The 22,765-nt window shown below is 43.5% G+C and overlaps 1 long non-coding RNA gene across 2 annotated transcripts in view; it reads right to left on the minus strand.

The window, feature by feature from the left end:
• The window catches only part of LOC146783488 (uncharacterized), a 65,041-nt gene extending 42,757 nt beyond the window's left edge, over window positions 1–22,284 (minus strand). For both annotated transcript variants that reach the window (XR_014970543.1, XR_014970544.1), the window contains exons 1-2: window positions 22,114–22,284; window positions 1,932–2,132 (exon numbers count right to left, since the gene is read on the minus strand). This is a non-coding gene — a long non-coding RNA (uncharacterized LOC146783488). The remainder of the gene's footprint in view (window positions 1–1,931; window positions 2,133–22,113) is intronic.
• Between the last annotated feature and the right edge of the window lie 481 nt (window positions 22,285–22,765).

The raw sequence follows: 22,765 nt of genomic DNA on the forward strand, positions 1-22,765 counted from the left end.
CCACTGAGCCGCCAGATCGGCTACGATACTAGACTATATACACTGATTTCTTGATCTGTAATCATGCTATAATCGACTTAAAAAGCTGCTATTTTAAAAACAGCAAAAAAGTGAGAATGATTCTAGCCTGGGTGCATGACAGAAAGTTCACTTATGAGCCCTTGTTCATTTTCACACCATAATATACTTCAAGATTGAGAGGTTAGGGCCACATGTATCATTATTTCAAATACCGATTACCTAACTGCGATTTTCTCCAAATCGCAATTAGGTAATTGCTATGTGAATGTATGAAACTCCATTAGCGATTCATAGTGGGTCGCAACTCGACCAACCTCATTAATATTAATAAGGCAGGTCACAATTTGCGATCCATAAGGAATCGCTAAAATCACAGAAATGGTGGCACGCTGTGATTGCTTATAAATAAATACATCTTTTTTATTTTTCTTTAATGTAGCCAGTTTTCCCTAAAGGAAAATGGGTTGGTTGTAGAAAAGAAATATTAAAAGATTTCTTTTCATTTTTAAGAGCAGGCAGTAGCCCGTGGGACCACTGCCTGCTCTTAATTTTTTTTTTTAAGAACATTCGGAAAGGGGAAGGGGTCCATTGTGGACCCCTTCCTGTTTGAGACTCAGTTACCACACACTTGAAGTAGGTGGTAAAATGCGTAATGTTTTGCAACTTCATTACAGTCGCAAAAACATTCCTACATACCTCTGCGATTTGGTATTAGACAGGGACGCCGTAAACACGCCCTTCCTAATACCGAATCGGAATCTATTCGCAATTCCTAATTGCGATTCTGTAACATGTTACCGAATCACAAATTGCAATTCATACAAACAAAAATGCATTTACCAGTTGCAAACAGACCCATTCTGCAAATCGGGGCGTTTGTGGCCGGTAAAATGCAGGATACATGTGGCCCAAGCTGGTCTATTTGCTCTTCCAATGCGGCTCAGGATTTTCAAAATATTCATAAACTTCAGAAAGGAAGAAGCATCTGTATTTTTCATACCTTTCTACATTGCTGTTTCTGTTCCCAAGCCATTCTTTTTAGATTCAAGTTCAAAATGCGTTCAATTTATCGCATGGCAATCAAAAACACAGATCTACATTATATACAAAATGGCAGAAGTATGTTAGAAAATGCTCTTCCCTGTTTATGTTTCATTTCACTTGACAACTGACTGTCAGGATGTCTTTGAATGGAGATGTTGTGAAACATATGTTTCAAAATGGTGGGTTCTGTCCTAATTTCCGTATGGTCTTTTGATTTCTGGGGGTGCTGCAGCAACTTGACCCAGGGCCAGACTGGGGGACCAAAACCAGCCTTGGCAAAAATGCTCACACGAGCCCTGCTCTCCTTGTGCAACCTCCCTCTTTCTATCCATCTATTCTCTCTCCCATCCCTCCTTTATCCCCTCCCTCTCATATCACTTTCTCTATCCCTTCCTCCTCCCTCTCGTTCATGAAGCCTACCCTGAATGCTGCCATTAACCCTCGGGAGCAGGGTACAGTGACAGAGGCACCAGGGGCAGCCATTGGCTTTCAAAACTGGCCTCCAAGGGCTCCGGCCCACCAGGGAAATGCCCAGTGGAATAAAAGGCCTGTCTGGCTGTCACGCGGCCCTGCTCAGGGTGAGCAGTGCAGCCGGACCCGGAAGTGATGAGGAGGCCCAGTCAGCGGACGTGGTGTAGTCTTACTGCGTTCCCCTGCGTCGGACCACCTCCAGGGACCCTCGCTAGTCGCGGTTGGGTTCTCGGATGCAGCAGTATAAAAGCTGCCCCTGGGAGTCGCTTGTTGGCTGCAATTATTTTAAAAAAGACTTATAGGTATTTCTGACGGTCGCGCTTCTGCTGCAATATTGCGACCACTGTTTGGATCCTTCCTGTCCTTGGATTCCTGCATGTCCTCATTTTCTTTACCTTGTGCCGCTGGCTCTCTGGCGTTTGGTTGTTTGCTCATCTCTCTTGAAACCTGCAGAGACAACAGGGTACAAGAGGGTTTACCAACAGCTGGCTGCTCTTCTGAGTTGGTAAGGTGCATGGTTACAACATGTGGTTGGACGCATACTCGCCGTTCAGTGCCGCGATTCCATGGACTCTTATGGGCGGCGGTTATTTACTCTGAAACAGAAGGAAACAACTGTTATTTTGTGATTACAAAACTAAAGCACAGTGACTGAGACTGAAAGACTATTTCTTGCTGAGACTCTTCTGGGGATTCATCTGACATTGCTTCACCCACTCCTCTTATGGATAGTTTTGTGAGACATTGAAGGAATGATTGACATCCATGTGTATCTGGTCTGAACTAGACAATTATCTATTTGTTCTTTACATACTTTTAAGAATTATAATGTTATCCTAGTTAGTTGACTTTTTAGAGATACTCAGCCTACCTATATTCTGTATTTGTTTTATTGCCTTTGGATGTACACTGCATAAACAGGGTTCCAGCTAGATTCCAGTGGGAAAGTGGTAGGCACTAGGTAAGAACATGCATAACATACATTTATGAATGCAAGCTCCATACATAGTTATGTTTAGGCCTTAGAAGGGTAGGTCCTAAAAACTTATTGTATTCTTTTAAACACATGACAATACTAGAACACTGAGGGAATCTGCAGTGTGGAGAACTGATGCAGTCACCTTGAAGGGGCCCCAAGGACGTCATCTTTTGTTTTTCTCACTTCCCTTTTCCCCAGGGAGCTGTTTTCGCTTGGAGTTATACTTTCCAGGTGGTTGGTGGCGTAGAGAACCTGCTTCTGGCATTCACGCCTCGCTCCCACAAGATTGTACGGCCAAATCAGAATTGGTTGTGTCCAGATGTTACACCGGCTCTATCTCCAGCACCACTAGCTCCAGTGCCAAGGGAGGGGAGGCTATGCCCTGCTATGGGATTTATAGAGTGCATGGCGACCCAGAGGCATTCCAGCACTAAGAGAGAGAGGAAACAAAGCGAGCCTGGGAACGAGCATAGGCCATCATAAAAGATCATTGTGGAAAGAGACAGGTCTTAATGACTTTGCGAAAATGCAGCTCATTGTCCAAACACCTAATAGCCAGGGGGAGAGAGTTCCAGAGTTTAGCAACATTAAATTGCAAGGAGTGCCCTCCCTTTCTGGCTCTTTTGACTCCAGGAACAGTGACCAAATATTGGTTGGACGAACAAAGAGCCCTATTGGGGACATAGTGAGTGACACACTTTTAAAGGATTGGTGGGTCTTTCCCATGAAGAATTATATGGGCAGTGCACAAGGACTGAAATTCAACTCTTTGAGCCATAGGAAGCCAGTGCAATGCCCTCAACCCCATCCGAGCTGATTATCCAGCGGAATACCCAGCAACATACCAGCAGCTAGATTTTGTACCACTTGCAGTTTCTGGATAGCAGCCTTGAGAGATCCCAGGTAAAGAGAATTCCCGTAGTCCAGGCGGGCAAGGGTTAATGACTGGAATACTACCTGCCTCGCAGTCTGGGGAAGCTCTGCAAAATATTATGTATCATCCGCAACAGACCAAAGTAATTAGGTGAAGTTTTAATGGCCCGGACTGCCATCGCCAAGAAATAATCAATCCACATGCCCAGACTTTTTATAGTTGGCTTATTAGTCGGAGGGCGACCCAAACATGTTGACCACGCCAGATCATATTGAACGTGGACCTATTGTCAAATATCATTAATTCAGTTTTGGCTCCACTGAGCTTAAGACGGGATTTATTCATCCAGATGGCTATTTGTTCCCAAAATATTCCCAGATTAACTGGGGGTGAGTTGGAACCAGGTGTAAGTGACAGCACCAGCTGGGTGTTATCCGCATAGGAGACTATGGAGATCCCAAAAAAAGCTAACATCAGGCTGAATGAGGACCCCTGCGGGACCGCACAAGTAACAGGCAAGATATTCGAAGCACAGCCCTTGTCGAAGGCTTGGAATGTTCGCTCGTTTAGGAGAGAGCCAATCCAGTCCAAGGCTTTCCCTGTAGCACCAGCTTTACCAACCCTGTGCAAAAGTATAGAATGGTCAAAAGTGTCAAAGGCCGCACAAAGGTCCAAAAAGACAATAGGGACCGTGCCCCCAGAGTGTAATCTCGATTTTACCTCTCGTACTGTGTCTATGGCGGACGCCAGTCTGTGGTTGATGCAAATAAGAGTCAGCCTCCAAAACATCAGAGAGATATCTGTTGACATGTTTTTCAGCCACCTTACTAAAAGCTGTAAAAGAAAGATGGGGTGGAAGTTTTCCAAATAAACAGGGTCAAGATTAGGTTTTTTCAAGGAGGCTTTAACCATCGCACATTTCCACGGCTTGGGAACAGACTCAGTTTCCAGCGACAGATTGAATAAGAGATGGATAGATCGAAAGAGCACTTTGAATAAGATAGGGAGGATAGTTTCCTGCTCTTGAACAATGATCTTGGGGGGAACCGGATCAAGAGGAGTTCCTGATTTTATTTTACTGAAAAGAGCCATCAGCTCCCCCAGTGAAAGGGGAGGGAATTGGGAGAGGGGGAGGAACAACTATTCCTGCTATTGTTGTCGGAAAAGAGTTAGTGTTTCCACAATCTTTTTTCAAAAGATTGGTAACTAACCAAAATTCTAGAATTAAAGAAGGAAGCAAAGTCATTCCATCTTTCAGTTGTTGGTTCCAAACGAGGAGCGCTGGAAAAAGGGTCTAGCAACATTTTAGTAATTTTAAACATTTCTCTGGGGGTATTGCTAGCCTTATTAATCCTTATTTCGAATTTCGGAGTGATAAACTCTAACTTTCTCCCTATATAAAGATTTTTTTGGTTCTGTATAATCTTTCCTCCATTCCCGTTCTGCCACCATACAATTATTTTTAAAAGTTCTGAGTTGGGGGAAGAAACACGGGGCAGACTTATTGTTCGATTTTTCTTTTCTCATCCACTAAGGGATATTTTGATTTAAGTCCTGGGTCAGCCAGTTTGTGATCTTATTATGATCATCTAATGGCCTAAGGCCCAGACAGGGTAAGGATTTATTCAGCAAGCACCTACAGCTCTCCTGATTCAACTGACACCATTATTGATCAACCCTCTTAATGAGAGAAAATGATTCAGGTATCCTACATTTCATTGGGATCACAAAGTGATATGTCCACAGAAGAGGCCAAAAATGAACTTTGCTCCAAATGCTGTGCAGCCAGATCATGCATTAACAGGATGCTTGGGGGTCATTAGACTCATCCAAGTGTAGATTTAAATCGCCCATAACAGCAAAGTGAGAACACTGTATAGCCAGATTCGCAAAAACATCAGGGGTTGATTGAATAAATTGATTGTCTGGGCCTGGCGGGTGGTAGACTAGAGCTCCCAACATTGTGGAAGTATGGGAAAAAGATATAGAAAACACCAAACTTTCACAATAAGGGAGTGTGAGGGGATCAATTCTACAGTTGAATGAGTTTTTCAAAATAATAGCAAGACCTCTGCCTTTTCTACCCCCTCTATCCCTCCGGATGATGTGATAGTCTGGGGGGGAAGGGCCTGGACTATATCAAGTCTGGATTCCTCATGAAGCCATGTTTCAGTGAGGAAAACTACATCCGGGTTGTAATCTTCTAGGACAGAACGGATATCCAATTTATGACGAGGAGAAGGTAGGAAGGTAAGACATACCATATATAGGTGGGTGGTAGAATTTCAGATTATGTGTTTACAGTTTTCTTCCAAATTACAGAAGGCTAGTAGCACTGAGGATGTGGGGAGGGGGAATCCAAGGCGAGGATGTAGCCTTACGGCTAGAGCAGTCGACATTGAAGTTGGGGAACCGGGTTTGAGTCTCGGCAAGGACTCTCAACATCCTGCAATTCTGGGCAAATCACATAATTTACCTGTGCCTAAGAAAAAAATGAATGTGTCCTCATGTAACAAAACTGGTGCTATGTAAAGCGTTCTGATACCCGCTATCTTGGGTTCTAGTTCGCGCTATATAAAACTCTAAAAAAGAAAATTTAAAAAAATTGTTCACCTCTGCTCTACCATTTATGTCTGAAACAAGAAAAAGGTTATCCTGTTTGTAGGAATTTTGTCAAGAGAAACGCAAATTCTGCCACGCTGGGATACATATTCAGACCAATACCTGAAAGAGCAGCATTGTGTTCCTGGTTGCTTAGATGTGGAAACTCATTTTGTAATGAGAAAAGACTCTTGCCACTGTGTTTCTGACAGGTGGGCCAATAACAAAGGTTTCTGTCTTGCAACCCTTTAGTTTGAGGCTATTTTGGCCCACATAGGTGTGGAAATATGAATTTTTATGGTCAATTGTGTCCCCTATCTTAGACCCCAACGGCTCCATGTACATGCTATAAGTACATGTATGTTCCCTCCAGTTCCAGCTATGAAGACGCAAATACATGTGCGTCCAACGTCAACATGCCCTCTTTCAGATCCGCCATAAATGGGTCGAATATTCCATTCCTAAGTATGAAAGGCCACCTACTTTATGTGGTTCACTTTTCTAGTTTTGTAGTTAAGGCGAGTAGGCCCTGAATTCTGCCATCAAGCCTTTTTCTGTTTCTGCCTCTGAAATGCTCCAGCTTGGACCTGCATCCGTGTCCATGAACCTTGTCTTACTCCCTGCGCGGCTAACAGTGCCTGACGCGGCCTGTTGCCTGCCAAAAACTGTATTCAGCCTTCAAGTTATCTGCTCCGCTCCTCATCCAATGCATTCCTGTCTAGTGGTTTAGGTAAACATCCCTCCAGCTACCGAGCAAAAGGCTCGGCCTCGCTATCTCTATGCAAGTAATTCATAGCCCCTGTTACTATGGAAGATTCCTGCCCCCTCGTATCACGTGTAGACACATAGACGCTTGTACACGCACTAACAGTCAGTATAGAATAGGATCTGTCCGAGAAGACCCTTCCTTCCAGATAATATAGTTCCTTAAACACAAGATATTAGATATGATTTAGGACTAGGTTGTCCTGACACCCCAGACTTCTGTCTCCACATGTAGGGCCAAATGTCAAGTTCCCTTCATCCTCGCGCATCTCTGTCAAATATTTCTGCTGACACTGCAGGATTCTCTTATGGATCCACCCACTTGTGACATCATTTTTAATGACGTTTCTAGTATACGCCTATTTTCATTACGTATGTGTATTCTTATCTGTATTATCAGCTGTTACGCCTCCTGCATCTGTCCAAATGCAATGCTTTCCATATAAATATTGTTACTTGTCAATAATGTATGCCTGATCCCTTCCTGAACCTTCGTGGTGATGGAATATGATTGCCTAGTTCGAACTATAATTCCTTTGTAAGGAATAAAGCCCTTTTCAGAACCTCTAATACCACGGATTCTGCCTCTTATTTTGACTGAGTTATTCTTACTAGACTTTACCGCATAAAAAATAGTACAGGTAATTTAAATATTTACCACATAATTGGCGCCCGAATAGGGACACTTTCTCATCTCACGCGCCGGAGGTGCGTTGCGGGCCCGGTCTCCTGCCACAGCCGGACGGACAACAACGCGTACCCGCAGGATTTCCTGTATCTCCCTCCGACCAAGCGGGGGTGACTGAGGCTGCGATCAACACCCAGACGAGGCGGTGAGAAGTGCGAAGTATCCCGACCAGAGCCTAGCTGAGAGAGCAAGATCCGAGGTATACAGAGGCCCACCAGGTTCCGAAGTTCCGAGTCGAGTCGAGTCCAGTCCGGTCCAGTTCAGTTCAGTTCCGAGGCCTTCCGTTCCGTGCTACCCGGTGAGTACCGTTGCTGGGGAGGCAGTTAGACGTGCACATTAATTTGTGCCGGTCCTGACGGGTTTGGGTACACAGATCCGGTCTGCACTGTTTTAGCAGTGTATCTGTACTGTTTAGCAGTATATCCAGTATGTTCATGTATATAAATCAGTATTATCTAGTATTAGTATTATGTCAGTAACTAGTTTTCTTCTAATTATCATTGTTCGTGAAAAGTTAAATGTTAAATGTTAAATGTTTTACTGTGTCCAAAAATTGTGGTATGAATGAGTGTTCTATATTGTGTTTATCGTATTAATTGTGTCCAAGTCCAGTTCAAGTAAGAACCAAGTAACAAAGTTTAAAGATGCCGTTCTTTTCAAAATTAAGACAGATCAAAACTAGAAAAGGAGTACTCGAAGAAGCTGTTCCCATTCCACCTAGGGACACTCCAGGGTATTTTATGTATCATAAACATGGCCTAGATGCCGTATTATATCTTGACTTATGGGTGGACTACACCAAGGATCTAGCAGAAAGTCAGAGGTGGCCCGCAGCTGGGACATGGGATGCAGATTGCATCATGAGAGTAGAAGAAGAATTATGGAAAAAGAAAGCCAGACAGTCACAGAAAGATGCTATTGAGTTATGGCGTAAAGAATCGCATAGACGCACAGAGAAAGCGCTCAGACTGGAAGAGAAAAGTAGGGAGAACTCAAATAGAGCCCGAGAAAACGTATTAGTTGAGGAAGGTATCCGAGTAAAAACAGAACAAGTAGACAGACAACGAAACACTCTTATGAATGGTATGTATCCTCTTTTGGCCGAAGGTTTACCTAAGGCCACCCCGGAAATACCGAAAGATTTGCCACCCCCATTACTCCCGATTAAAGCACATCCCAAGACCGCAAAAGATATTTTCCTTTCCTCCTATTTAGACGACGTAGCTCCCGAATATGTTAATGATCCACCACACACGCCACCCGTCGTTGGAGCTCAACACTGAGTTCATCTGCCCCCACCTCCGCAACAACAAACTCCTCTGCACAATCCAACAGGTCCATCTGTTTCCACCGATTTTTCTGCATCCACAGTCTCTACCTTACACCCCACAAATCCTTTCATGCCTAGCACCTCAGAAGGTGCGACAGCAATTTTTGCCACACCACCATCAAGAAGCAAATCGTCTCTTAGAGATTTAGCAAACCAACGTACACCCCAAATAGCAACATCCGACATGTTTAAGGAACATCTTGTAGATTGTAGATATGATCCAGTGCCCGGTAAAAATGATAGAATGGTGCTATCATCACTACGTATACGACGAGCCTCAATATATTTAACGACGCTACCAGGAATGATTAAACATTTAGACAATATATATCGCTTTGTCCAAACAGGGCAAGGCCCTGAAAGTATTGACGAAGCCATGGAATACCAGAAAGCGGATATACAGAGACAACTGTTACGTTTCTTCATAAACTGCTTGATCAGAGACAGAGATAGGTCCGAGGTAGACCAGGATGAAATGCAAGTACTTACCCGATGGGGTCAGAATATATCCGAGGGAAAGCATGATAAACAGACATGCATAGTAGTTATGTGCCGAAAGATCCGCAAAGAAGTAGAACGAATACATAAAGCCAGATTAGAGGCAGACAAAACTGAATCAGAGGGAGAGGAGGAGGAAGAATCAGAAATGCCCACAGGACAATTAGAAACGATAGCTTATGTAGGTAGGGGAAGACCTTGTAACAATACCAGATACTTTAATGACCCGATACGCCCGATACGTCCAGAATGTAACAGAAATTTTCAAGCCCCTATGTTAAATATGAAGTCCCCTGAACACTTATTCCAGGCTGCTGATAAATTACTCCGAGACCGAAGGGGGTATCATATGCTCGATTCTATGGATGAACAAGAATTAGCCAGGTCAGCAGTACAATGGGCTGACAGTTCTGAAAAATACAGTGATGATGCGTTGGCACACACGTTTTTGAATCTTACCCCAGACGAACAGCGTTTAGCTGGTATATACATGATACAACATCTCGTTATATTATATAGAAGCCAACACTCCGATCCCGGTCCCCTGCCTGATATACTGATAGAATTACTCACGAATAAATGGAGAGGTTCAGGTACTGATTTAATTAAGGAAATTCTAGAATATCGACACCAGTACATAGTCTTCGTATGCCCAGAGCATGTTTCAGTTCCCCCCAAGTTGGAAAGAAAAACGTATCACATAGACAGACAGAATCCCTTACGCGAAGTGCACCCAGTCAGAGGTGAGGACAATATTTTTAAACGCGTGTTTGTGTACGCGCCCATAACTAAAATTGAATTATTAGAGATGAAGAAAGTAGTACCTAGCCATGACAAAGACCCAGCAGGTTTCCACCGTGAGATAAAGGACATGTTACTCTTGGGAGAGTATACTTACCCGGACCTTATGAAAATATTAAAAGTCCTATTACCCGCCGGTATTTACGAGAAACTCAAAGAAAAGGAATGGGAGGTGGGAGACCAAAAGATAGATTGGACAGTATTAGAAAACGAAGAAAAGGCCCGAGCTGCAGGTTCAGGGCTTGGGGAAAGGACTACAGCATTACCAGGATTATTAGTGCAGGTACTACCACGTTTATTAACTACGAAAAAGGAAGATTGGGGTGCAATCTCAGCCTGTAAACAAAAACAAGATGAAGACACTAGTGATTTCTATTCCCGATTTGAAAAATGTTTTGGTATTAATAGTGGCATAAAAGCAAGTAGTGAATCGTATCCACATCTGTTTGTGACAAAATTAGTTGAGAATTCCCTGCCCCAAGTCAAGAGTAGAGTACTGAAATTCGAGAGTACCTGGCAAGGAAACACACCGTCACAGATGTTACAAATGTTACAATATCATCACAATAGAATTAGGGAAGAACAAGAACATGAACAAAGACGTATGAAAGACACAAAAATGAAAATGCTTGTTGCTCAGTCAGTTCCAGCTGACGGTCATAAAAAGGGTATGACACAGTCCAATGATTCAGTAGGTCCTGTTAGAGGGACATGCAACTATTGTAAACAGCCAGGTCATTATATACACGATTGCGCAGTTCTGAAACATAATATCTCTACGGGTATAACGAAAGAGAGACCACGTCCGCCTAGACAGGATCAGATCCAACAACAAGTACCTCAGAATATACAACCTATGCCAGCTGTACAACAGACCGCACCACAACAACAACAACAATTACAACAACAGCCACAGCCTATTGCTGCAACACAAAACACGACACAACAGATGTACCAGTATGCACAAAATGACTATCCAGAGTATCAGCGCTACACATGAAATAGCCTAGAGAGGGAAGTTGGCTTACCCCTTATTGAGGTTGCAGTAGACCAAGAGGGTCCTTATGTACAAAGTCAGTTATTAGGGAAAGATAGAAAGTTTCTACTCGATACAGGGGCAAGCAGAACCACTATCCGTCACAGCGAAGTCCCAGGGGTACCCCTCTCAGGCTCACAAAATATTTCCCTTGGTTTTTCAGGAAAGCCTACTGTTAACGAAGTATCGCAACCACTTGCATTTACAGTCGGTCCATTAACACGGACTACAGATCTATTACTTACGAAATCATGTCCAGAAAACTTGTTAGGTATAAAAACATTGAAGGCTCTAGGAGCTGTAATATGTTGTTCTCCGGAAGGAGTACGACTATTTTTGCGTGACTTTAAAGGTCACTACGTGTCTAGAGACATGGATCACCGGTTACAGAATCTACCTGCACATTTATGGGCACAAGGCCCCACTGATGTAGGTTGTATGCACATTACACCATATCGAGTCACACTCAAAACAGGAGTGGTACTACCACGAATGCGACAATACAAATTACCGCCAGATGCTGTTGTGGCTTTACTGCAAATCATTGACGAGCTCATCGCACAAGGAGTGGTTGTAGAAACCGACTCCAATATATGTAATTCCCCGATAATTCCGATTCTTAAACGAACCGATCCAAAAGCACCACCAGTATATCGATTAGTTATTGATCTGCGAGAATTAAATAAATGCATTGTACCACAATACCCCGTGGTCCCAGATATCTCTTCATTATTAACAGCCATAGATTCAGAAGCAACGTTCTTTACTGTAATTGATCTCAAGAACGCTTTCTTTAGCGTCCCAATCGATCCGGAAAGCCAATATTTGTTCGGATTCAGTTTAAATGGACGAAGTTTTAAATTCACACGCGCACCTCAAGGATTCACAGAAAGCCCCAGCATCTATAGCCAAGCACTGAAAAGAGAACTTGACAGTATTCACATGCCAGCTAACACTGCCCTGCTTCAATACGTCGATGATCTGCTGATCACCGCACGAAGCGAACCTGAATGTGAAAAAGCATCACTGACGGTTTTACATTTCTTAGCCGACAAGGGGCACAAAGTGTCCCCTTCGAAACTACAATTCTGTGTACAGCAAGTTGTGTACCTAGGGCACTTGCTGTCCAAATGGGGGAGACAGCTCACACCTGATCGCATCCAGTTAATTGTAAACATGCCACCACCCAAGACACAAAAGGAGGTACGGGCCTTCATAGGCCTCACTTCGTACTGTAGGCAGTGGATCCCCCAATATGCATTTTTAGCTAAACCACTCATTCAGTTAACAACACAGGAGGCAGCGACACCGACTGTCCTCCCTTGGACTCAGGAACATACACAAGCTTTTGAAAGCTTAAAGAAAGCTTTATGCCAAGCACCTGTTTTAGCAACTCCATGTTACAGCAAACGTTTTACACTTTTTGTTACAGAACGTGAAGGTACTGCTTTGTCAGTACTCACGCAGGAACAAGCAGGATCACACAAGCCATGTGCTTATTTTTCTAGTACATTAGATCCCGTAGCTCAGGCTCTTCCTGCGTGCCTGAAATCAGTCGCAGCAACAGCTTTAGCAATCAGACAAAGCGACGCCATAGTGTTAGGACATCAATTGACAGTACAAGTACCACACGCAGTAGAGGTTCTCCTGAACCGGACCCAAACACAACACTTGACTATAGCAAGACTGACGGGTTACGAATTAACATTGTTCCAGCCACACATAGAAATCAGACGCTGTAGTACATTAAATCCTGCCACACTTTTGCCATTAAATGGAACAGATCCATTGGCACATGATTGTATTGAAGTCATTACTATTACAACGAAACCCAGACAAGACTTGACAGATATTCCATTTTCAGACCCAGACCTGACATTATATGTAGATGGTTCATGCATGAGAACAAATGCAGGAGAATTAGTGGCCGCTTATGCAGTCACAACAGACACTGAAATTATTGAAACAAATTGTATCGATACCTTGTCAGCTCAAGCAGCAGAGCTCATTGCTCTGACACAAGCCTGTATTCAAGCCAAAAATAAGAAAGTCAACATATACACAGATTCACGTTATGCATTCGGAGTCGTCCATGACTTCGGCGTACTGTGGCGAGAGAGAGGTTATTTAACTTCTCACGGTGCCCACATCCAGCACGGTCCCCTTATTCAAGCTCTGTTAGATGCAATACATCTGCCTACTTCAATATCTATCATGAAGTGTAAAGCCCATACAAAAGTAACTGACATTATTTCTCAGGGTAATAACCTAGCTGACAGAACAGCTAAACAGACTGCTCAGAATCAGACTCGTCCAATTGACACGACAAAGACAATAGTCCCGACACCAACACACTGCATGACAGTTAAGGATCCCGCCCTTGATGTAATTGACATACAGACACATGCTACACCAGAAGAAATAAAGAGATGGACTGAATTAGGAGGGATCCAAACGGATCAAGGATGGATGACGAAGGGAAAATCTATATGGTTTCTCCCCGACTCAATGGTTCAGGTCATCATTAACACAATACATAGTCCAGCGCACCTAGGAGAGAAAGCTATGCTAGACAGTATTCAACACATTTGGTTTAATAAACACTTACGAGCAGCGGCTAAACAGAAAGTACGTACCTGTATGATTTGTTGTCAGTTCAATCCAGGAAAAGGCGTACCTGTAGACCAGGGTGGATTTCAACCCCCCGATCACCCTTTTGAAGTCCTCCAGATGGATTATATCCAGATGGAACGTTGTCGAGGATTCAAATATGTCCTCGTAGTTGTATGCGCTCTTTCCCGGTGGACAGAGGCGTATCCCGTCTCAGATTACACTGCCCCGACCACTGCCAAGCAGTTAGTTCGAGAATTCTTCCCACGGTATGGTTTGCCCCGTATCGTGTACTCAGATAATGGCCAGCCGTTCTCATCCGAACTAATGAAACATGTTTCACTTCTGTTAGGCTACCAATGGAAATTCCACTGTGTCCGACATCCCGAGGCAGCAGGTCTCGTGGAACGACATAATCAAACTCTGAAAATTAGACTGTCAAAAATATGTAGAGAAAAAGGTGTCGACTGGATAGTAGCTTTACCAGTTGCGCTCTTTTACATGAGAATGGTAGCACACTCTCGAACAGGGCTATCCCCGTATGAGGTGATCTTCGGTAGACCACCAAATATGTGGGGGACGCCTATACCTCGTAAAATAACTGATGTTGATTGTAATATGCTGACAGATTACCTGGCTTCCTTGATGTCTGCACTACAATCTTGTCGTTCACAGGTAGCTGCAGCTTTTCCCGACAACACTGAGGTGAAGCCCCACGACGTGGTTCCGGGGGACCTCGTGTTTGTGAGGAATTTTGACAGGAAGAGCCAGCTGGAGCCTCGGTGGCGGTCGCCGAAGCTCGTCATTTTGACCACAAGGACAGCCGTGAAGATTGAGGGACGTAAAGGGTGGTTGCACTCGAGCCACATCAAAAAATTTTATGGACTACCGTCCGACGTGAACCCTCAGCCCTGCATTCCCTCACAGACTGATTCAAAACTACCCCTGGTTGAACAAACCAAGAGTGAAAACTATAAACTAAAACTAAGGTCTAGCAAGTCAGACAATTTGATTGTTTAAGTCCTCTCCAAGGTGAATCGGTTGAATTTGTCTCTGACATGTATCCTCTAGACCGAAATAGAGAGAAAAATGGACAGAAACAGCTCAGGACACATGCGTACTGTAAATCACTTCGTAGTCACTGCATAGTGACATTGTTAATTATGTTTTTTCTAAGTCTTCTGATTATTATCTCCGGTATATTATTACACATGTATTACCCTATCTCCAAGCGTGCTTCCAATGCTACTACCGAACACTCTTTTAGCGAATTACCCCCACATGAGTTGTCCTATAGATTTGCGCTGCGCAACAACACATTCATTAGTATGTTACATCATTCTCATCAGACCAGCAATGCTACAAATTGTTGGATATATGGCCGACTCCCTCCCTATCAAAAATACAAAGGAGTTCTGCCCCTCTTTCCGTATCCATTCACACACAATGGCTCCTGTGGAGCATGGTTTAGTTTGATTAATTCCCTAGATTCAAATACAGTAGTTTACCAAGACAATTGGGTATGGGGAAACCTGAACCTAGTTTTACTTAAAGTCTGCTACCCTAACAAGGAGGGACTTCCCAAAAGAACAGGAACTGATCTAGAAAATGAAGTATATGGATTAGGTAACTTTACACTTAATCTTATGATCCTGAATATTGAATCCGAAGCTACACCAATCTTGCCCGCTATGTCAGTATTTCCAGTTAGAGGCGAATTATGTGTAAGAAAGAATGGTTCAAAACACATGGGCCATAGTAAATGTACCACTGTAATAGAATTCAGTGATAAAGGCAAATCTACATTTAGAGCTTCTCGTCACTCCTACTTCATCTGTGGTCACACCGCATACATACGCCTACCCCTAGATTGGGATGGTACCTGTTACATTGCATTCCTTCTGCCACCTGTTTTCCTAGCCCCGCCTGATTATCATAGGAACACCCATTTAGTACACAATAGACAGCAGAGAGACCTCCCGATTGTCGACTACACTGAAACAGCATGGGAGAAATACACAGATTTCAATAAAGGTTTCTTTCCCTACATAGGTACAGTCACCAATAGTAAGCTGATACGTAGATTAACTAGAACCCTTGAAGCAGTAGTGAATGAAACTACTTCCGCTTTGGGCAACTTAACGGAGGAGCAGTCTGCGATGCGGATTGTTGTTCTCCAAAATCGTCTTGTCCTTGACGTCATTCTGGCCGATAGGGGCGGAGCTTGTAGGGTCATCGGATCAAGTTGCTGTGTTTTCATACCAGAAAACGCGCCGTCAGTATATAAAGCCATAACTCGACTTCATAAGATCGTAAGCCAGATACACCAGAATCCAGGCACCTGGACTTGGTCCGGTTGGTTCTGGAGCGTGTTGTCAGCCTGGGGATGGAGGATCCTATCCTTCCTAGGTATTGGCTTTCTCATACTATTCAGTTGCTGCTTGTGTCTACAATGTGGGCCAGCGATTTGTGGTCTGTGTGCCACATCGTGTATCCCGCCTTCAAATTTTCATTCAAGATCTCGGAAGAAGAAAGAAGAACAAATGATGCTATATGAACAGATTGATGGATTGATGAAGATGGATATTTCATGAGGGTCCGTAGGGGACAAGGAGGGAATGTGGAAATATGAATTTTTATGGTCAATTGTGTCCCCTATCTTAGACCCCAACGGCTCCATGTACATGCTATAAGTACATGTATGTTCCCTCCAGTTCCAGCTATGAAGACGCAAATACATGTGCGTCCAACGTCAACATGCCCTCTTTCAGATCCGCCATAAATGGGTCGAATATTCCATTCCTAAGTATGAAAGGCCACCGACTTTATGTGGTTCACTTTTCTAGTTTTGTAGTTAAGGCGAGTAGGCCCTGAATTCTGCCATCAAGCCTTTTTCTGTTTCTGCCTCTGAAATGCTCCAGCTTGGACCTGCATCCGTGTCCATGAACTTTGTCTTACTCCCTGCGCGGCTAACAGTGCCTGACGCGGCCTGTTGCCTGCCAAAAACTGTATTCAGCCTTCAAGTTATCTGCTCCGCTCCTCATCCAATGCATTCCTGTCTAGTGGTTTAGGTAAACATCCCTCCAGCTACCGAGCAAAAGGCTCGGCCTCGCTATCTCTATGCAAGTAATTCATAGCCCCTGTTACTATGGAAGATTCCTGCCCCCTCGTATCACGTGTAGACACATAGACGCTTGTACACGCACTAAGAGTCAGTATAGAATAGGATCTGTCCGAGAAGACCCTTCCTTCCAGATAATATAGTTCCTTAAACACAAGATATTAGATATGATTTAGGACTAGGTTGTCCTGACACCCCAGACTTCTGTCTCCACATGTAGGGCCAAATGTCAAGTTCCCTTCATCCTCTAGTTGTACGTCAATCACACGTCATGCGGCTGCGCGCGCATCTCTGTCAAATATTTCTGCTGACACTGCAGGATTCTCTTATGGATCCACCCACTTGTGACATCATTTTTAATGACGTTTCTAGTATACGCCTATTTTCATTACGTATGTGTATTCTTATCTGTATTATCAGCTGTTACGCCTCCTGCATCTGTACTAATGCAATGCTTTCCATATAAATATTGTTACTTGTCAATAATGTATGCCTGATCCCTTCCTGAACCTTCGTGGTGATGGAATATGATTGCCTAGTTCGAACTATAATTCCTTTGTAAGGAATAAAGCCCTTTTCAGAACCTCTAATACCACGGATTCTGCCTCTTATTTTGACTGAGTTATTCTTACTAGACTTTACCGCATAAAAAATAGTACAGGTAATTTAAATATTTACCACATAGGGCTCTGGTGCTCAATGGGCATTGACTGTGGTTGTGACTTGTGAATAAATCTGCATGTTTGCGGCATATAAGTAAAAATTGAGATTGTGGACTGTTCGAAGGTCTGTCAGTGCTGTCATGAAAATGTGACAGTACCAAAACAATTATCTAACCATCTGATTCCTAAGCGTTTGACAGTTCAGACTATTTCAGTCTCCAAAGCTATAGGAATGGCTTTGGTGGCAGGTATCAGTCACTTTAAATTTGTTGTTGAAACACCTCATAAACTTTGAAGAAAAATGTTTTCTTCATTTTGGAGATTCACTAAAATGGAGTCTCACCTGCTTGGGGCCCTCAGGCTGCTGTTCTCCAGTTTGTTTTTTCCTGAAATTAAGTACAGACCTTTGAACACTAAGGGAACACAGAGAGCCCTGCTAGTCAGCACACTACATACTCAACTCAGGCAATATTAAATCAATCAATCAGGATTTAAAAAGTGTGGTAAATCCCCTGTGAGGGTCTCAAGGCGCTGGAGTTGCTAGCTGCTTTGTGATGCTCTGTTCATTCGAACAGCCACATAAGCAGTCAAAACAAAGGAAAAGCAGGAGAAAGCAGTCAGAAAAACGGGGGTGACAGGAAGGATAAGTAGTTAAAAACAAGGGAGATGTAGAAAAAAAAAGCACTCAGAAAGACGGGGAAAGGGTGGAGAAAGCAGTACAAAACAAGGTAAAATCAGGAGAAAGCACTCAGAAAGATGGGGGAAAGGAAAGAGAAAGGAGTAAAACATGAGCTAAAAGCAGTAGAAAGCACTCAGAAAACAGGGGGAGAGGGAGGAGAAAGCAGTAAAAAATGATGCACAAGCAGGAGATAGCACTCAGAAAAATGTGGGGGGGGGAGAGAAAGCAATTTAAAAAAATGAGGCAAAAGCATGGTAAAGCACTCATAGAAATGGATGGACAGGAAGGAGTAAACTATAAAAAGTGAGGCAAAATTTAGAAGAAAGAAAAGAGAAAGCAGTAAAAAAAATTAGGCAAAAGCAGGAGAATGCACTCAGAAAGATGGGGGAAAGGGTGGAGAAAGCAGTACAAAATAAGGTAAAATCAGGAGAGAGCATTCAGAAAGATGAGGGAAAGGAAGGAGAAAGCAGTAAAACATGAGCCAAAAGCAGTAAAAGCACTCAGAAAGATGGGTGAAAGGGTGGTGAAAGCAGTACAAACAAGATAAAATCAGGAGAGAGCATTCAGAAAGATGGGGGAAAGGAAGGAGAAAGCAGTAAAACATGAGCCAAAAGCAGTAAAAGCACTCAGAACGATTGGGGAAAGGGTGGAGAAAGCAGTATAAAACAAGGTAAAATCAGGAGAAAGCACTCAGAAAGATGGGGGAAAGGAAGGAGAAAGCAGTAAAACATGAGCCAAAAGCAGTAGAAAGCACTCAGAAAACAGGGGGAGAGGGAGGAGAAAGCAGTAAAAAATGATGCACAAGCAGGAGATAGCACTCAGAAAAATGTGGGGGGGGGGGAGAGAAAGCAATTTAAAAAAATGAGGCAAAAGCATGGTAAAGTACTCATAGAAATGGATGGAAAGGAAGGAGTAAACTATAAAAAGTGAGGCAAAATTTAGAAGAAAGAAAAGAGAAAGCAGTAAAAAAAAATTAGGCAAAAGCAGGAGAATGCACACAGAAAGATGGGGGAAAGGGTGGAGAAAGCAGTACAAAATAAGGTAAAATCAGGAGAGGGCATTCAGAAAGATGAGGGAAAGGAAGGAGAAAGCAGTAAAACATGAGCCAAAAGCAGTAAAAGCACTCAGAAAGATGGGTGAAAGGGTGGTGAAAGCAGTACAAAACAAGATAAAATCAGGAGAGAGCATTCAGAAAGATGAGGGAAAGGAAGGAGAAAGCAGTAAAACATGAGCCAAAAGCAGTAGAAAGCACTCAGAAAACAGGGGGAGAGGGAGGAGAAAGCAGTAAAAAATGATGCACAAGCAGGAGATAGCACTCAGAAAAATGGGGGGGGGGAGAGAAAGCAATTTAAAAAATGAGGCAAAAGCATGGTAAAGCACTCATAGAAATGGGTGGAAAGGAAGGAGTAAACTATAAAAATTGAGGCAAAATCTAGAAGAAAGAAAAGAGAAAGCAGTAAAAAAAATTAGGCAAAAGCAGGAGAATGCACTCAGAAAAACTTGAGAAAGGAAGGATAAAGCAATGAAAAATGAGGCAACAGCAGCAGAAAGCACTCCGGAAAAAGGGGGAAAGGAAGGATAAAGCAGTGAAAAATGAGGCAAAAGCAGGAGAAAGCAATCAGAGAAACGGGGCGGAAGAAGAGCGGTGCAGCAGCAGAGGGAGAGCTGGGTCTGGGGCTTCTCACTTGGGGTCGTTGGTGGAGAAATGGTGAGTCACTCTAAAGCACGGTGTGGTAAATGAAGATGCCGGGTAGCCAGTAGTACAAGTGATAACAGGATGCTTTATTCTTTAAGATAAGAGTCTCGGGATACAGGTAAAAGATGGTAAGAAGGAAGCCGGAAGCCTCACCGAGAGCAGCATACCCTGCTGCTCAGCCCACGTACTCCAACTGACATTCATTCCACCAGGCACACATCAGCATTCTGTTACCTCACACTGGCTGAGCAGAAGGGGACATAAAACTAAGGAGAGAATGCATGCCATAGAAATGAAGATACCACACACAGCCACTGGAATCATGTGATTCTGTAGCCCCAGACTTTCCCACATAATTTTGACAGTCACATAATCCATCATGTGCTTCATAATCTACAGATTTTAACCAATAAATGTTTTCAGGTCAAACAGACCAAAAGTTATCAAACAATTCAACAACACATGTTGCTTCGCAGTCAAAAGCCCAGCATGAAAGGCTGCTTGTCATATTTCTGTTTCTTATTGCTGTATTTGAGTGTTAAACTGGTGCTAATGAGATTACATTTTTGCCCGGAGAGGAGTTGGCCTAACGGCTAGGGCGATCGCCCTCAAACCTGGGGAACTGGGTTCGAGTCTCGGCAATGATGCTAAACATCCTGTGGTTCTGGGCAAATCACTTAGGGGCATATCAACAAGGGCTTTATCTCTGCTTTTTTGGCTTTAAAAGCCAAAAAAGCAGAGATAAAACTAGCACCCTATCAACAACAGGCTGCTAACATGCAAATTTGCATGTTAGCACCCATTTACTCTACGCTTCCCCTTGCATCTCTAATGAGATGCAAAGGGGGCGTTCCAGAGTAAAATAATAGGAGAAATCTCGCTAAGCGACATTTCTCCTATTATCAAGAATATCGCTAACCCTGTTAGAGACAAAAAAAGCAGCGCTAACCTCGGTTAACGCTGCTTTTTTACAGCTGGTATTTTTCTGACTTAGCCATGATATCCTATGGAAGGAGGATATCATGGCTAAGTTTGTCTGTCCCTATCAACAAGCTAACGTGAGATTATCGCTGGGTTTCCAGCGATAATCTCACGTTAGCCACTTAGCGTGAGGATTTTTATCGCTATTGAGATAGGCGTTGCTAATAGCACGCTATCTCAGCGATAAAAATCAACGCTAGCCGGCGATAATTATCCTAGCGCTAAGTGCGCTTAGCGATAATTATCGCCGGTTGTTGTTGATATGCCCCTTAATCTCTCCATGCCTACCAAAAATGAATGTGTGTCCTGATGTAATGTAACTGGTACTATGTAAAGCGCTCTGATACCAAATTCGGGTCAAGTTCGCGCAATATAAAACTCTGCAAAAAAAAAAAGAAAACATGTGCAAAAATCACATAATAGTGAATAAGGAAGTGTACTATTGCGCTGCATAATTTGCCTTTTCTTGCCACATAATTTAGTCAACCCAACCACATAATTTGGTCCTCCTCTGCTGCATAATTCCAGTAGCCCTTGTCGACAGTTCTCCCCCTCAGTTCAAAACTGCCTGGAGGAGTCTCTGGTTCTGAGTCACAACAGCTGTACTGGGTATAGCTCAAGGTAAACCCGTGTACAGCTTGTAGATTCCTCACTGCATTTTAGGGGCTCTTTAATTGACTTCCCAATATAACCTCAGACTACGGCCCCTCTCATGCTCTCACTCACCCGCGTGATACTAGAGCTGTACCTCTCCTGGCCTCAGCCTCTGTAAGATCTCAGTGCTGTCCTCGCTTGGCCATGATCCCTTCAATTATCTCACAGTCCTTGTGACCTCACTCCCTAGTAGAGATTCATTCAATGCTTAATTTATGCCGGTGGTTTCCAGTGTTGGCAAAACCAGCATTTACGACAGCTGTCACATGGCGGCGCTGTTTCTTGCATTTAGAGATTAGCACAACTACGCTTGTTTGTTAATTCTATGTACATTTAAAATGACTAATACTTGCCACCAACACCATTCCTAAAGCTTTGGAGGCTGAACTAGTCTGAACTGTCAAACGTTTAGGAATCTGATGGCAGTAGTTGTGTTGGTACTCTCACTGGTAGCGATGGCAGGGGCAGTGGGCGGTGAAAGCTGCTGTGCCTCCTGGCGAGGGCCCTGGCACTTGTTTTTTTTTTTTTTTTTACAAATGAAGCACTGGGTTAATCCCTATATTTCCTGTGGCAGTCACTCCTTTCTTTGATTTCTTACTCACTGCTAATGTTAATCTGTCGCATGACCTCAGACTTTCATTGTTGGATCCGGGCTCCCTCCCTCGTACAGCCTCGCACTCTCACTCCTCGTCGCCTCGTTTCCTTGTGTGACCTTAGATTCGCCTTCTTCCGCCCTGGCATGACCTGGCCTCTCCGCCTGCAGCGACCTTCGGGCTCCTCCTATCAAGGTACGCAAATAATGACTGAAAACATCAAAACAGTTCCACGAATGTCCAGTAGATGGTGCCGCAAATACAAGAAAAGATCAAGACAGCACGACGCATTACACGAATTGAATGAAAGACATTTTCCAAAAGACTTTCATTTAACTACCTGTAAACTCTAAATCTACCCGGCAAATATATCGATAGAAGATGCAGTTTTGGTCATTCCCTACGTATTTTTTAAATAGAAGGCATTTCCTTCGGATTTTTGAAATGTTTTAAATTGTACGCCAGTTGCGCGCTTTCAAACCTTGGGGTAGAACTCTAGCTCAGTTTATAGCAAGCAGAGGCCTGCAAGACGCGTAAAGGAGGGAGCAACCGGGGCCAAGGAGGCGGGGCCGCAGGCGCAGCCATTACTACAGGTGATCGACACTCAGGGCACAGTTCTCTGAGTCACTAAGGGGCATATTTACAAGGGCCATATCTCTGC

This window comes from Triturus cristatus, chromosome 11 (genome assembly GCF_964204655.1).
Source record: "Triturus cristatus chromosome 11, aTriCri1.1, whole genome shotgun sequence".
In the NCBI taxonomy this organism is placed as follows: Eukaryota; Metazoa; Chordata; class Amphibia; order Caudata; family Salamandridae; genus Triturus; species Triturus cristatus.